This window comes from Scylla paramamosain, chromosome 7, assembly GCF_035594125.1.
Source record: "Scylla paramamosain isolate STU-SP2022 chromosome 7, ASM3559412v1, whole genome shotgun sequence".
NCBI classification, from domain to species: domain Eukaryota; kingdom Metazoa; phylum Arthropoda; class Malacostraca; order Decapoda; family Portunidae; genus Scylla; species Scylla paramamosain.
The window spans coordinates 7,980,001-7,995,000 of record NC_087157.1 but is presented as its reverse complement, the minus strand read 5'-3'; the positions used below and the strand labels follow the sequence as shown (position 1 = coordinate 7,995,000).

Below are 15,000 nucleotides of genomic sequence, written 5' to 3'. Positions count from 1 at the left end.
GCTTAAACAGGTGCAGGTTGTTAAGTCTCTCTCGCCAACACCTTCAGGTTCCGGCTTCACGACACACCACGCCGTAATGACAGAAGGAATTAGGCAACATCTTTAAAATGACACAGAAAAAAGAGATACACACACCACACACACACACACACACACACACACACACACACACACACACACACACACACACACACACAAAAAAAAAAAAAAAAAAAAAAAAAAAAAAGCGGATTTACTAATGGATTGTAGATGTAAAGGTAGCATCACCAGCACCACCACCACCATCACTGCCACCATCTCTATCTCCTCTTCCTCTTCCTCCTCCGTTGTTTAGGCGCATATAATCAATCAATCTATTTATCTATCTATCTATTTATCCTCTTCCTCCACGTTCACTTCCTCCTCAAACAGCAACCCCATAAGGACCAACAAATCTACTGATGCATGTCCTTCCTTTGTGTTCCTTCATGTCTCTCCTCTTGTCCCTACTCCATGGTACTATATGACCTCGATGGCGCGTCGCAATTAAAATTAGTCAATATATCCTCTCCTCCTCCTCCTCCTCCTCCTCCACGTTCACCTTCCCCTTGACACCACTCACTCTCACCGACAAAACTGCACAAGTAATGAGTTCCGAGCAAAATCATCTTCCCGTCTTTCAATTTCCCTTCATTCTGAGAGAGTTGCCAGACAGGGATAAATCTTTCACGGCCGAACACTGCGTAACAGAGAGACGCGAGGGTGGAGAATGGAGAGAAATGGAGGGGAAGAAAAGAGAAGATGGAGGAAAGGAAGGAAGGAATAAAAATGGGAGGGAGGGAGAGGAAAGGCCACTATGCACGCCTCGGTTGTTGCTGTAACAGTTTCTTGTCATTCCCCTTCTCTTCCTTTACTCTCCCTTTTTTTTCGTGACAAACTCCATTTTTCTTCACTTCTAACAGTTACTCGTCCCTCTCCCTTTCCTCCTCCTTCCTTTCCATTATCCTCTGTGTCACTATTCTTTACGCCCTTCGTTTTCTGCTTTCTGGATAATCATGAGACATTTACCGGAAGAAGCGCAAACGCAACACCATCAAGAGGACGCCTGCAACACCCCCCTTCCTTCATTAGCCTGCCGTAATGAGCGTTGTTAAGCGGGGAAAGGCGGTGTCTTACGAGAAGTTAAGGCGGCACATGATCGCGGAGACAATGTTGGTGGTGATGGTGGTGGTGATGACGATGGATGATGATGGACAAGTCAGGTGCGTATATCTTGTGAAAGGGACCTGATGGGCGGCTGAAAAAGGACCTTGCGGCGGTAGATATAGTCTGATTAGTGGTAAAGTAATTGTGGTGTTCGGTATGAGTTGGCGGGGGAGTGTGATGCTGAAATGAAGAAAGTAATGACGCTGGAAGGGGACTTAAAGGGATCTTGTGGCGATAGAAAGTGTCTGAACAGGGGCTGATAAGGGATTTGTGGCGTTGGACGGGGCGTAAACGGGAGGGTCTTGTGCTGGAAGGATCTGAGCGAATGACGGTGTTGAACGACTACTTGGGACGCTGGAAAGGGGCTGGTTGGAACTCGTGATGCTGGAAGGGAGACTAAAAAAGCACTGGTGACGATGGAACGGATCTGAACGTGGACTTGAAAAAAAGGACTTATGAGGCTGGAAAGTGTTTAAATCTGGGCTGTAAAAAGGATTATCACGCTAAGAATTATCTGAAGAAGAGTTAGAAGAGAACTTAATGACTGGAAGGGGACTAAATAAGGGAATGAAAGATGACTAGACCTAACTTGAAACACAGCAACCCATCACTCTACTGCAAGTCACATAGAATCACAACACAAGAAAATTAATCTGAACCTGAACTGAAGGATGACTTGTAACGCTAAAGAAGATCTAAATGAGGACTAGAAGGCGACAAAAAAGATACTGGCTGGAGACGCAAAAGTCCATCAGGCTCTTTACCCACTCGCTGGCTTCACTCACCTCATCATGTCTCTACCTGAATGGCTCTTCCACCGCCAGCGTCCACTACACGAGCCCCGCCACTGGGATCAAAGGACGAGATATGGAGGCAGGGTGGGTGGAAGCGACGACAAACACGGGTTAATGATATCTGGCTGTATGAGAGAAGGTGCATTGAAGGTCAAGGCCACAGTGAGGTCCTTTCTCACCCCCACGGGCCGAGGCAGGTAATAAGAGTACGAAGTGAAGGTGTTTTGTCCAAGTGTGATTGTTTGTAGTAATGTCTCTAGATTACTAAATAAACACTTTTTTCTTTATTTGTTCTTTTGTTATTTTTTTTTCTTTTTTTTACTTCCTTTCCTCCTTTTTTTTCTTTTTCTTTCGTTAGTTGATTAGTTCGTGGGTTGTTAGTTAGTTGGTTTGTTAGTACGTTACTTCCTTAGTTACTTATATTTGTTTATTTTGGTTTGTTATGAGCTGCAAGTCATTTAATGTCTTAGTGTCATCAATTATAGTTTTGAAATTACCACTGTTATTTATTTATTTTTTGATGTGTTTGTGTAAGAAGCTGTTATTTCAGTATCATCAATTACATCATATGGCATTACGATTTTACATTCGTCTCTAAGTTTTCCTCCTCGTTACTTTTTTTTTTTTTTTTTTCGTGACTGTGCGCAAGAAGTCATCATCTTTGGATCATCAATTACAAGATTATAAATTACCAACTTTAAAAATGATACAATAGTATTTTCTGTTCGTCTGTGTTATTGTTTCATTAATTATTTTCATTCTTGCGCCGAAAGTCATAAATAATTCAAGCGTCATTAATTATAGAGTTTGCAATTACGCCTTTAACTCAGTAAATTCTTTTCCCCTTCGTCTGTTCCACTGGTTCATTATTTCCATGTGTGTGTGTGTGTGTGTGTGTGTGTGTGTGTGTGTGTGTGTGTGTGTGTGTGTGTGTGTGTGTGTGTGTGTGTGTGTGTGTGTGCGCGCGCGCGCGCGCTGTAAGTTATCAGTTATCATAGTGACGTCAAAAATTTTAGTGGCACTATACATGACTGACAGCAGCCGCGTTCTTTTCTTTAGCTTTAACACGCAGTATTCCAAGTCCCTGCTGAGTTGGATTCTTCACAGGTCTTCATAAAAACTATCGTCTTCTCATTTCCTTCAGGAAGACGATACTGGAAGACAATACTTTACAAAAGACCTCGGATGGAAATACTCGCGATCTCTTTTTGGTACGACAGTTTCAATAAAAGTATGACGCTCTGATTATTTTTTTTTTTCTCTTCACCTTCACCAACTGCTGCCTCTATACACGTGCCTCATTTGTCCTTAACCTTCACGGAATCCTTCCCTCATATCACAGGACACAGATGTGGCGTGACGTAAGGCACTATTGAAAAAAAAAACTATCATATATACCATCCGTCTTTTGGAGTCCAAGGTAAAACAATAATTGGAAAAGTTTGCCACTTTCTTTCCTTCCACCCCCCCCTCCCCTTTGCTATTTTTACGCACACAAGTATAATAAGCAGTTTGCCACATCTATTATCTTCCCTCGTTATTCCAATGTCAAGTAATAATAGCAACAGTATCCTAGACAAATATAATTAAAAACAGTTTGCCATTTATCTTCCCTTCGCTATCTTAACGTAAATAAATAAAGAACAGTTTCTCCTGGTATCATAATGTCAAGTGAGATTAAGAGCACTCTACCATCTCCTATCCTCCCTCGCCCTTCTAATTAAAGTGATATTAGCAACAGTTTATCCCATTTTTTCTTTTTTTCTTTTAATATCATAACGTTGTAACACTTTCACTTCCACGATCGTCATTTGTGAAACATTCAGGTCACTGCAGTAAAAATAAATGTTTGCTTAGATCCAGGAAAGAGAGAGAATACGACGTTAATTCTCTCCTTTCTTAGCTAAACAACTATTCGAGACTGATGAAAAACAGAAAAAAAGTTACTAAAAAGTGTTTGTTAACATTAGAAAAATGGTTCAGCTGTGAAAGGGTTAATGCCGCACCACCGCCCTGCATAATTGTACCTAACACTGTACCATATTTTTGTTGCCCTTGGCCAGTATCCTTCCTACATAAAAAAAAAAAAAAAATATTCTGAAACACTTCTAACAGCACCCCGCCTACTTTCATAAGGCTTTAATTGAAGATACACGGTTTTTTAAGGCTGTTTTTACTGTACTAGTAGCAGATTAACAAAATTTTTTACATTACCAACAGGAGAAACACCTTTGGGAAGACGGCTAATCATCTCTGCACCCTTGGAAAACAGTCGTGGCGGGAGGACCAAAGCGTTTCAGAATAAAGCCATTGTCGCGCCTTGCCTCCCATTCCACACCGTACCCAACACCCGCCAGGCGCTGCACATCCACGCCGTATTATTTCACTCGTTTCGTTCGATAAATTTTGGTGATGCAAGCGAAACATAATGCTCCACCGCTCCACCAAACCTTGAAACAATTTTAATATATTTTTCTTGCTACTGACGCCTCGAGGGACACTTTGAAAAGACCCAGTCGAGTGTGTGTGTGTGTGTGTGTGTATGTGTGTATGTGTGTGTGTGTGTGTGTGTGTGTGTGTGTGGTGTGTGTGTGTGTGTGTGTGTGTGTGTGTGTGGAAGAGGGCGGTGAGTGGATTGCAGGAAACGCCTGTGTGTGGAGGAGTGGAAAGGGATGGTATGTTGAGAGGAAACGGAGATTGTGTGTAAATGGGAAGGAAGGGAATAGTGTATGGAGATGAAGGGGAAGGAAGGGGGTGGCGTAGGAGGAGAGACGGAAAGGAAGTGGCCCGTGAATGGACAGTGAAGGAAGGAGAGGCGATGTGTGGAGGTGGTAGAAGGAGAGCTGAATATGAAGAGGGTGGAGGGGACGGAGTCAGGAGGGAAGGGTAGAGGGGGGGGGACGGGGTGTCAAGTCTATGCTGGAGGGGGTCTTCTTGTTCTCTCCACTTTGGTGAGTCTTTTCATGAAGTGGAAACAGAGGCGCTTTCATTATTTATTCTTCGTGCAGTATTTTTCTTTTTCTTTTCTCCTCCTTTTTCCTCCAGTGTATTTACTTTTTTTTTTGCATGTCCTTAATTCTTTACTCTCTCTCCTACGTTTTTTTGCATGTCTATATGTCTGTTTGACCGCTTCATTCTTTCTCTCTAAATAGTTTTGTTTTACTTTGTCCTTCTAAATGTCAGTCTTTATTCTCTCTCTCTCTCTCTCTCTCTCTCTCTCTCTCTCTCTCTCTCTCTCTCTCTCTCTCTCTCTCTCTCTCTCTCTCTCTCTCATACCTCTTTCCTATATATCTACCAGTATTGTGCGTACAGTTTGTGTGTGTATCTGTGTGTGTGTCTTCACACATATCCTTCTCCTATGTATTTACCAGATTTTTACGTATAGTTTGTGTGTCCGTGTGTCTCTTTGTCGGTTGGTCTGTTCATATAATACCCTCATTCAACGAGTATCTTCACTCTGTTTGTGTGCTTTTGCACTATAACTAGTCTCTGTGTAATAAGTTCGTTCTTATTAAGCTGCTTTCCGTCTGAGTCCCCAAGAAGAGAGAAATTCAAATAAACACACTCCGTAATCTAATCCAGGTAAAGGAAGATGAAACAAACGGGTGGACTGATTGTTTTCGATTTTTTTAGTCTGAACGTTTTCGACAGACTAACATGTTTAAGAATGAATATTTTCGACAATGATTTGGCAACTTAGACTGATTATTTTCGATGGTTCTGCAATATATTTTTCAATCATGATTATTTTCGACACATTAAAAACATTGGTTGGAATGTTTTCGAAACTAAATAAACTTCACTATGAATGTTTCAGACAGTAAAAAAATATTGAACTGAATGTTTTCGACACTAAAAAATGGTAAATTCTGAATGTTTTCGACACTGGATAAAATGAACTGTCACATCACGTCACGTTTAGACTTAAACAAAAGACTATAAAAACTAACCTAACCTAACCTAACCTAACCTAATCTAACAAGATAATAATCAAAGAAGGTCTAAAATGGCTGAATGAAGTGTCGAAAATATTCCAAAAAATATTGATTTAGGTCAATGATGTGTCGAAAATAATCCAAACTGTAAATAGCTAGGTAATTGTTGTGTCGAAAATAATCCAAAACGGACACTAAATGTGTAAGAGTTGTGTCGAAAACAGTCCAAAAAAACATAAAATGGGTTGTCGAAAATAATACTTCTTGGCAAGAATCGAAAACATTCAGTTTAGATTACTTTTGTAGAAAATCGAAAACATTCAGACTAAAAAAATCGAAAATAATCAGCGACCTCGAAACAAACACAGACACACACATACACAAAGCTCCCTCATCTGAATAAGAGAAGGGAGGATATAAAGATCACAGGCATCCCGTCCGTGGCTTTACTCTTGAATTATTAGCCCAACACACCACATCTTACTGACTGACTGCCAAGGACTGACCCGCTGATCTCCTCTCCTTGGGCTTCTCTGCGTCCCATCTCCGTCAGGGTAATTCATAGAGGAGAGGAGAGGAGGAGGGAGAGACCTTGCTGCGTGCGCCGGAATATACGAGTGATATCTGGGTTAAGCTCTTTCTGTTGGGATGACGTATTATTTTCACTTACAAGAATGTTAGACATAGATTTCCTCAAGTTTCTGTACACGTTCCTATGCAATATATACATACTCCTTTCATACTTAAAGGAACGAAGCTACTAAGGCTACCGCTCCCCCTCATCCACACAGGACCACAAACATTCGTCTAACAAGGCTGGCAGTGCGGAACGAATAGGGAGCTTTAGAAAATTAGATTATTTATGGGTAAGGATGCTAAGTGGATGAGTGTGCTAGTAGATTTTTTTTTTTTTTCAAGGGATGGTCATGTTTTAGGTTCACTGGTTTCTTGCAGTTTCTTATGTTCGTTTTGGAATTTGTTGCTTGTGGGGTGTCGGTGTTACGGTGTGCGGTGATGTGGTGAGGGTGTTCATTATAGGGGTGATGTGATGAGAAGTGCTGTGGTTGTGCTTCGGGAGTGTGGTTCGTGAGATGTTGTTATTGTTGTTGTTGTTCATGTTGTTGTTGTTGTTGTTGTTGTTGTTGCTGTGTTGGTGGTGGTGGTAAAGTTGTTGTTGATGTTGGTGGAGGAAAGGAGTAATTTTGGATATGTTGTGGTGTTGTAATTGTCTCGTCACGGTGATGTCAGTGCTGTGGTGGTGGTGATGCTGGTGGTGACAGTGAACTCGTTATTAAAACTGAATATCTACTGTTATCATTACTATTACTACTATCACTGGTAATACTATCTTTATTTGTTTTGTACGTGTCCTTTCCTTACTTTCATCTTGCTATCATACAATTTTGAAGACCTCCATAAAAAATAAACACCATTTCTCTTCCTCTTTCTACGAATAATACTTTTTTCGTGTTTTCTCATTATTCTTTCCTTATCTCCATCTGGCACAGCAACCTTTCCAATATTCCCAAAAGAACAAAACACGCACAAACTCATCAACCACCATTTCTATCACCATCACCACCACCACCACTACCACTAGCACCACCAGTCCCCCCAGCAAAAGACGACCTCGTGCCCTCAGTATTTCCCTGCACATACTCGTAATTTCAAGCCCTAATAAGTAATTTCTCTTCCTAGATAAGTCTTTACTGTGCCAAGATTTTTTGTCCTCTCCTCCACCCTTCCCTTCACGCGCCATCTCCCTCTCTCCCCTCTCCCCTCTCCACCCTCTCATCCTCTCCCTACTTCCTCCACCTCAATCCACCACCAGTTCCTCCTTCCATTCCTCTAACAGGCTAGTGATCCTCTCTCTCTCTCTCTCTCTCTCTCTCTCCTCTCTCTCTCTCTCTCTCTCCTCTCTCTCTCTCTCTCTCTCTCTCTCATCCCAGCGATCCCATTTATCTTTCATCTCTCTCTCTCTCTCTCCTCTCTCTCTCCTCTCTCTCTCTCTCTCTCTCTCTCTCTCTCTCTCTCTCTCTCTCTCCTCTCTCTCTCTCTCTCTCTCTCTCTCTCTCTCTCTCTCTCTCTCGCTCTCATCCCAGCGATCCCATTTCTCTTTCATCTCAAGACTTCATAAATCCGTCCTCGCACACTGGAACGGGGACACACACACACACACACACACACACACACACACACACACACACACACACACACACACACACACACACACACACACACACACACATGTTATTAAGTAAAGAATTGCAAGCGATTAACGACAACGAGTTCTCATGTGTGTGTGTGTGTGTGTGTGTGTGTGTGTGTGTGTGTGTGTGTGTGTGTGTGTGTGTGTGTGTGTGTGTGTGTGTGTGTGTGTGTCCTCCATGCCTCCACTTCCTCCCATCCCATCAAGGAAGGTAAATACGGATCTGTACAAGGCAGTCACATGCTTCCCCTTCCCCCTCCATTTCATTTCACCCATTCCGCCCCCTCAAACACACACACACACACACACACACACACACACACACACACACACACACACACACACATACAAAGTTAGTATCATATTCTCACATATTTTTTACAGATAAGTTTATACCACCACCACCACTACTACTACTACTACTACTACTACTACAATCACCATCATAAAAATAGTCTAGGAGGAAAAATACACTATACTGTATGCGTGTATAGGCATGTTCACCCCATCTTCTGTTACTTTCCCTCCAACTCACCCTTCCCCCTCCTCCTCAAACTCCCCCTGCCCTCTCCTCCCCCTAACTCTCCCCTGCCCTCTCTCCCCAAAACCAGTGTCAAATTGCTAACTTGTAAAAACCAACGTTTCCAGCAGTATTTTTTTCCAGCGTTTTTTTTTTTTTCCCCTATTATTTCCCGGACTTTGGTAACGCTAATTGAAAAAAAGAGGAAAAAAAAAAAAAACAGGATGGTTCACTTGCCATTTTTTACTCTTTTTCCTTTTTATTGTTGATGATGATTGTCTGTACGTATGTGCGGAAATTTGAACGTGTGTGTGTGTGTGTGTGTGTGTGTGTGTGTGTGTGTGTGTGTGTGTTGTGTGTGTGTGTGTGTGTGTGTGTGTGTGTGTGTATGTGTGTGTGTGTTTAGCCAACATTCAGGCATTCTGTACATAAATCAAAACAAAAACAAAAACAGGTCCATGAATCAGTCCCAGAGTTTACCAACGACATAAGTAACGACAGACTTAATTGTTGCATTGGGAAAGGAGGAGAAACATAAAGGAATACAAAGGAAGTTAAACAGCAAAAGGCAGAAAGAAACGTAACCCAGACTTATTTTAACCCTTACTGTACTAGTTATAATAATCTACACCCATACATAGATAGATCTTAATGTGAGACGTGGAGGCGAAGGAGGAGGAGGAGGAGAGAAAAGAGGATGGAGAAAGTAGCATGGAGAAAGTAGGTGGAAGAAGAGGAATACGAAAACGATAAGGACAACAACTACAGAAGAGGAGGCGAAGGAAGAGAAGAACGGTGACAGGTGACACTAAAACACTAAAATCTTCACGTCACATGATTTATATACAAACTTTACGAGACAACGCCACTGGAACACGACCCGGAGTAGCGCTGGGGATCATCATCGAGGGTTGGGTTACGAGTATGACTGGAAAGAACCCTCAGCACTGCAGCGCCCACGAATCCTGACGGAGGGGCTGAAGGAGGGGCTGTGAAGGAGAGAGCTTGGGGGCGCAGCAGGCACGTCCTCTCTTGGCAGTGGGTGGTGAAGAAGAATTTTCCACCCAGTTAGTTTAAATGACCATAATTATGCGAGATTTTAAAAGGGCTTGTCGCTGAGTGCGTTATCTAAGTGACAAATGAGATGAAGTAAGGGAGGATGCACACTCATTTTTATGCCTTTTTTTCGTGTTTTTTAATGTGCTGTCACGAGCGTGTGGAGAGGAGAACAAGGTGAATCGTTTTTTCCTTTCTTTTCTTTTTACTTGAATTAACAAAAGGGGTGATAAAGATTAGGCTTTCTCTCTCTCTCTCTCTCTCTCTCTCTCTCTTCCTCTCTCTCTCTCTCTCTCTCTCTCTCTCTCTCTCTCTCTCTCTCTCTCTCTCTCTCTCTCTTAATCCTTACCTTTAGTTCACTCCATCCCAGAATCAACATGACAAGTGAACACAAAACACAGACCACTACCCACGCAGCACCCACTCACGCACCAGGCACCACCCACATTCGCACAGCTCACGGGGGAGGCATGGAGGGGCGTCAGGCAGAGGGGACTATGAAGCCTGCGAGGGGCGATGCAAAAGCCAGAAATCTATAAATCTTTGGCGGCGTATTCAGAAACACTTTGCTCTCTCACCACGACTATTTTCAAAGGCCACAGAGATGATCAACCGCGTCCTCAAGAGTGTTTCTGCTGTTAATAATGCAGGAATCTTGTTAATCTGTCACTAGAGACGTAAAAACTCCCTTAAAAACCCGTGCAACTTCATATAGAGAGTTTTGAATGTAGTGGAGATGCGGCGCAGAAGTGTTTCAGAATGTGGGCTCCTCTTCTCTTTCTTAAGTAAACCTGAAAAAATTTGTAAGGAAGGCGTGATGATATGGAAACGCTATATTCACTTTTTTTTTTTTAATATGTGTTGGTTTGGTTGTAATGTCTTTTTTTTAACCTTTTGTTGTAACTCTCTCTCTCTCTCTCTCTCTTCTCTCTCTCTCTCTCTCTCTCCCCTCTCTCTCTCTCTCTCTCTCTCTCTCTCTCTCTCTCTCTCTCTCCTTACCCTCGCTGCATTGTGTTCCATAAAACACGCAAAACAGAAATAAATGTGGGCGTTTTGTTTCCATTATGTGAGTCGTTCTAGTTGTGAATGTGCTGTAGTTTCCCTTCCATGCACGACCAGTGGAAAAAAGTGTGAAATTTATACTGTTCATTACACGTCACGATGCCCAGTGAATGTCAAGAACGAGGAGGAAAAACGGGCGATCAGTATAAAGCACGAGGCTGTTACGCGAACCTCCACACTAGTACCTGCACCAAGGGGTCACCAGTCACCACCTGCTTGTCACCACACGCCTTACTCAGTCCTGTATTCAGAAACGCTTTGCTCTTTCACCACGACCATTTGCAAAAGCCAAGCCACCGAGATAATTAGCAGAGTTCTCCTGTTAATAATGGAAGGATCTTGTTAATCTGTCACTAGAGACGTAAACATCATCCTTCAAAACCAGAATAATTTCGACTAAAGCCTTTTGAGAATAGTCCTGAGTGCGAACAGAAGTGTTTCAGAATATGGTTCTCAAGACTACAACCTGTACTGCACCACTGCGACGTCACTAGCTACTCACCACCACACGCTTCACGCAAGACAACACAGTCTTACATAAGATCGTCTCGTGCCACCAGTCAAGCTAGTACCAGTTTAACAGTTTATTGAATGAAAACTACATAAATGGTGATACAAGGAAAAACAGAGAGGGATGGTACAAAGCAAGGAAACAACAGGGGAAAAAAAAAATAGTAGGAGTAAAAAGAGACCGTGCTGTCAGGTGCTGTCTACATACGTGAATCAGAGTGGGGATGCTAATGCTTAGACATGTATTTACAAACACTGACGCGTCTTGTCTTGACTTCTGCTTCCTTCTAGTGCCATTTTACTGAGTTTTCATGATTCAGATGATAGTTTAACAAGGATTTTGTATCGTCAGTGTGGAAAATACCAACGAGAACTTACCTCATCATGTATGCGGGGTTTGAAAAGTGCTCGTGAACCCTAAAGAGATTATGAATACAAGCCTCAGAACCAAAGGGGAGGTGGAAAGGCGAACAAAACAATAAATATCAAGATAAACCAACTGGAGGTGATAAAGCCACGAATTTACGCGACAAGTGAGACGAAAATCGTGACGCAGGTGGACCCGAGGGAACCAGGCACAGCGCCGCAGACACCACTCACCGGCCCTTGCCCTCTCCTCCCTCTGCCCTCCCGGTGATCATATGCATGTCCCTGTAATCCTGCCATCATTCTGCTCTCGGAGGAACAGAGTTGTCAAATCAAAGGTCAAGGCCGTAAAAGCAGCAGGAAGGAAGCAGGAAGGAAAAGGAAGCAGTTTAGTGTTAATAGCGTGAAGTGGGTTTAAGTGCACTTTGGAAATTAGATAGGAAGCATCACAAGCGACACAGCCGGCACTGCGCGTACATACATATATACATACATACATACGTGAGTGCAGATATATAAGTTTTATCCAAGCGTCACCTGTAGCGCTAGTTTTAATTGCTTTTCCTTTACTTCCGGGAGCAGTGCCTGATTTTTATGCGATAAATGTTGGAAAGTGAAAATCAGCATTAGTAAAGAAAAGCAGAAGCGTACTCACCAAACCTCGCCCCTCGCGCCGACTTCTGTGCAGGAGAAAGAAAAGAAAGGATTAGCTTGACTTTGTTCATGAAGACAAACAAGACAGTATTTATAAAGAAAGATGTCCTAAAGGGGTTGGACAGGCAAACTTGTACGCTTGCTCTCTCTCTCACACACACACACACACACACACACACACACATGACAGGACAATATATAGTTACTTTATTTAGTTCCGAGTGAGGTTTGATCCCTGGCATCCCACACAGACCATCACTATACACTGGAACACACACACACACACACACACACACACACACACACAAACGGAAACCAGTTCACGTGACGCCTCCAAACATTCTTATCCGCGTAATGAAAGCGACGAAAGCAATCTCGCAGACATCTTGTTAACGCTACTTGTGCCGCCACCATTACCATCACCGCCGCCACCTACTAACCAAATACAAGCCGTTCCTTCACCCGAGTCTCGTCAGCCTGTAACTACCTCCACTCACCAACCGTCACATTCCGCTTCAAGTTCCGAAAGCGAGGGTAAGAAAGATGGTGTTATTTATCCCGTGCTTGACTGCTGCAACTAGCGATCTCACTTGTCAATGAGGTTTAATGGGGAGTTTGGCAAACTAGTGAGTGTCACCAGGAGGCAACACCAGACATATCCCCTTCTCACGTATAGGAGCAATACCAAATATGCCTACAGTGTCATTCTATATACATAAAGATGCAATGAGTTTATATGATATACTTTTCTATACAATTCCTTCCAAGTAGTAACACAGGTAAAATCGAACTGTATGCATTAACAAAAGTATTTTAGTTGATTTAGTAGTGAATTGGCATTTAGATTTATTTGGTCATCTCGAGATTTTCAAAAAGTACAACAATGATCGGAAGCGTATTAATGTAGACGACAATAAAAATGAAGACATGTCTGTGCCACTTACAGCTACAGATTACATAGATCAACTTCCTAGTATATGGAAACAACAATTTTTAATTGAAAATAGGTAACTGGAGTGTCCTGGCGAGAGTAATGCTGTATATCTAACCAAAACAATCTGACTAGCCCCTCTTAGTTGAAGTTAACAAACACGTAGCTGAACAACCAGTTAATTCCTGCCGCAGCGTCCATGCCACTGCTCCATGAACCTGTGGCTTCCTGTGTTCCTCTCCCGTTACGCTAGAGCAGTCCTGAGAGATGTTTGTTTTGGTGTTCAATTGCTTCATGAAACACTGTGAACACATGAACCTGTGGCTTCCTGTGTTTCTCTCCCGTTACGCTAGAGCAGTCCTGAGAGATGTTTGTTTTGGTGTTCACTTGATTCATGAAAGAGATGCTAAAATCCCCACGAAAATGACTCTATCACGATGTTACTGAGTATGTTATGTTATACGATATAGTACTGTATTATTTTTTATCTTTTTCATTGTCCAAATCAATAGATTTTAGACTTGTAATATGCCGTATTTAAAATACTGACAACAGTATTACTAAATAATCAAGAAAAATATTTGTTTTGACCAACTTCTCTCAGAATTATCCATACAAGATATTTAAAAGTCAATGCAGAATTTCGAAAGTATCATAATGATCAATATTTTATGCATGTGTATGCAAATGGGATTTACAATAACAATATTTTAGCTCATGTAACTCTGGGATATGCAGTAGCGACGACATCTGGCGGATTAGTTCCGAAAACTCCCCATTGGCGCCTCGTTAGTACGGATCGTTCACCTCGCGCAAACTGCTAATGGCTCAGGTCACTCACGCCACCGGCTCTCAAGTCTCTTTCCGCCTTGCTTTCGCTTGTAATTCACACCTGCATGTGGGAAAACGTGCGCCACTTGAGCTAATGTGCTCGGCTTACTCACTGTGCCACGCTGCCGAACACTGAACAGGAACACTGCATCATGAACATAAGATAATGAAAGCTGCAAGAAGACAACATATCCTTTTTTTTTTTTTACATGTCAGAAAAGACACTTAAGAAGCAAAAAAAAAAAAAGCCAGCTTACAATGTGACTCTCCCAACAAAAAAAGAAAAGGAAAGAAAAGAAAAAAAGAGAAAGAAAAGCAGGGGAGTCAGCCAGTATAGACTTAGAGTTCACTTGATACTCCACTTTTGAAACAATTCAAGCCGTAGTCAGAAGATAAAGAAATAGTAACATTTTCAGAATTTACCTACACGTGGCAGTCATTGTATGAAACATATGTATTTACTTGCACCTATCAGTAATCCCTATCCATAAATTAATCTAATTCTTCTAAAAAATTCCTTGGTGACTCGAAACTAATAATATAATATAAGAAAAACAAGACTTGCGTGCAAAATAGAGACGTGAATATACAGCACCCAAAATGACAATATTGGGCGGCTATCAGGTCATCATAATTTCAGCTCAGGGGACAACGTGTGTATATTTTGTATTATCATAATGACAAAAACATGGCAACAAAAATAATGCGGCTCTGCCTTTTCCTCTTATTATGTTATGCAGGGCGAGTATTAAATTAACTCAGATCAATACACATTAATACTACTGTGCCACATGAATACCTGATGAGGGGAGGTAATTACCGGACCTGCAGCCCTCCCGATACCCGTCGCTAATCTGTCCCACCGAGGTTCCACTCTTTGCTGCTGAGCCAACCATGAAACTTGTGGTAATTAATTATCAACCGAAGGATTCCCTACCTGAAAAGCC

The 15,000-nt window shown here is 42.1% G+C and overlaps 1 long non-coding RNA gene across 1 annotated transcript in view; it reads right to left on the bottom strand.

The window, feature by feature from the left end:
* The window catches only part of LOC135101979 (uncharacterized), a 204,613-nt gene that overhangs the window by 67,023 nt on the left and 122,590 nt on the right, over positions 1–15,000 (bottom strand). The window contains exon 4 of the long non-coding RNA XR_010269478.1: positions 12,293–12,317. This is a non-coding gene — a long non-coding RNA (uncharacterized LOC135101979). The remainder of the gene's footprint in view (positions 1–12,292; positions 12,318–15,000) is intronic.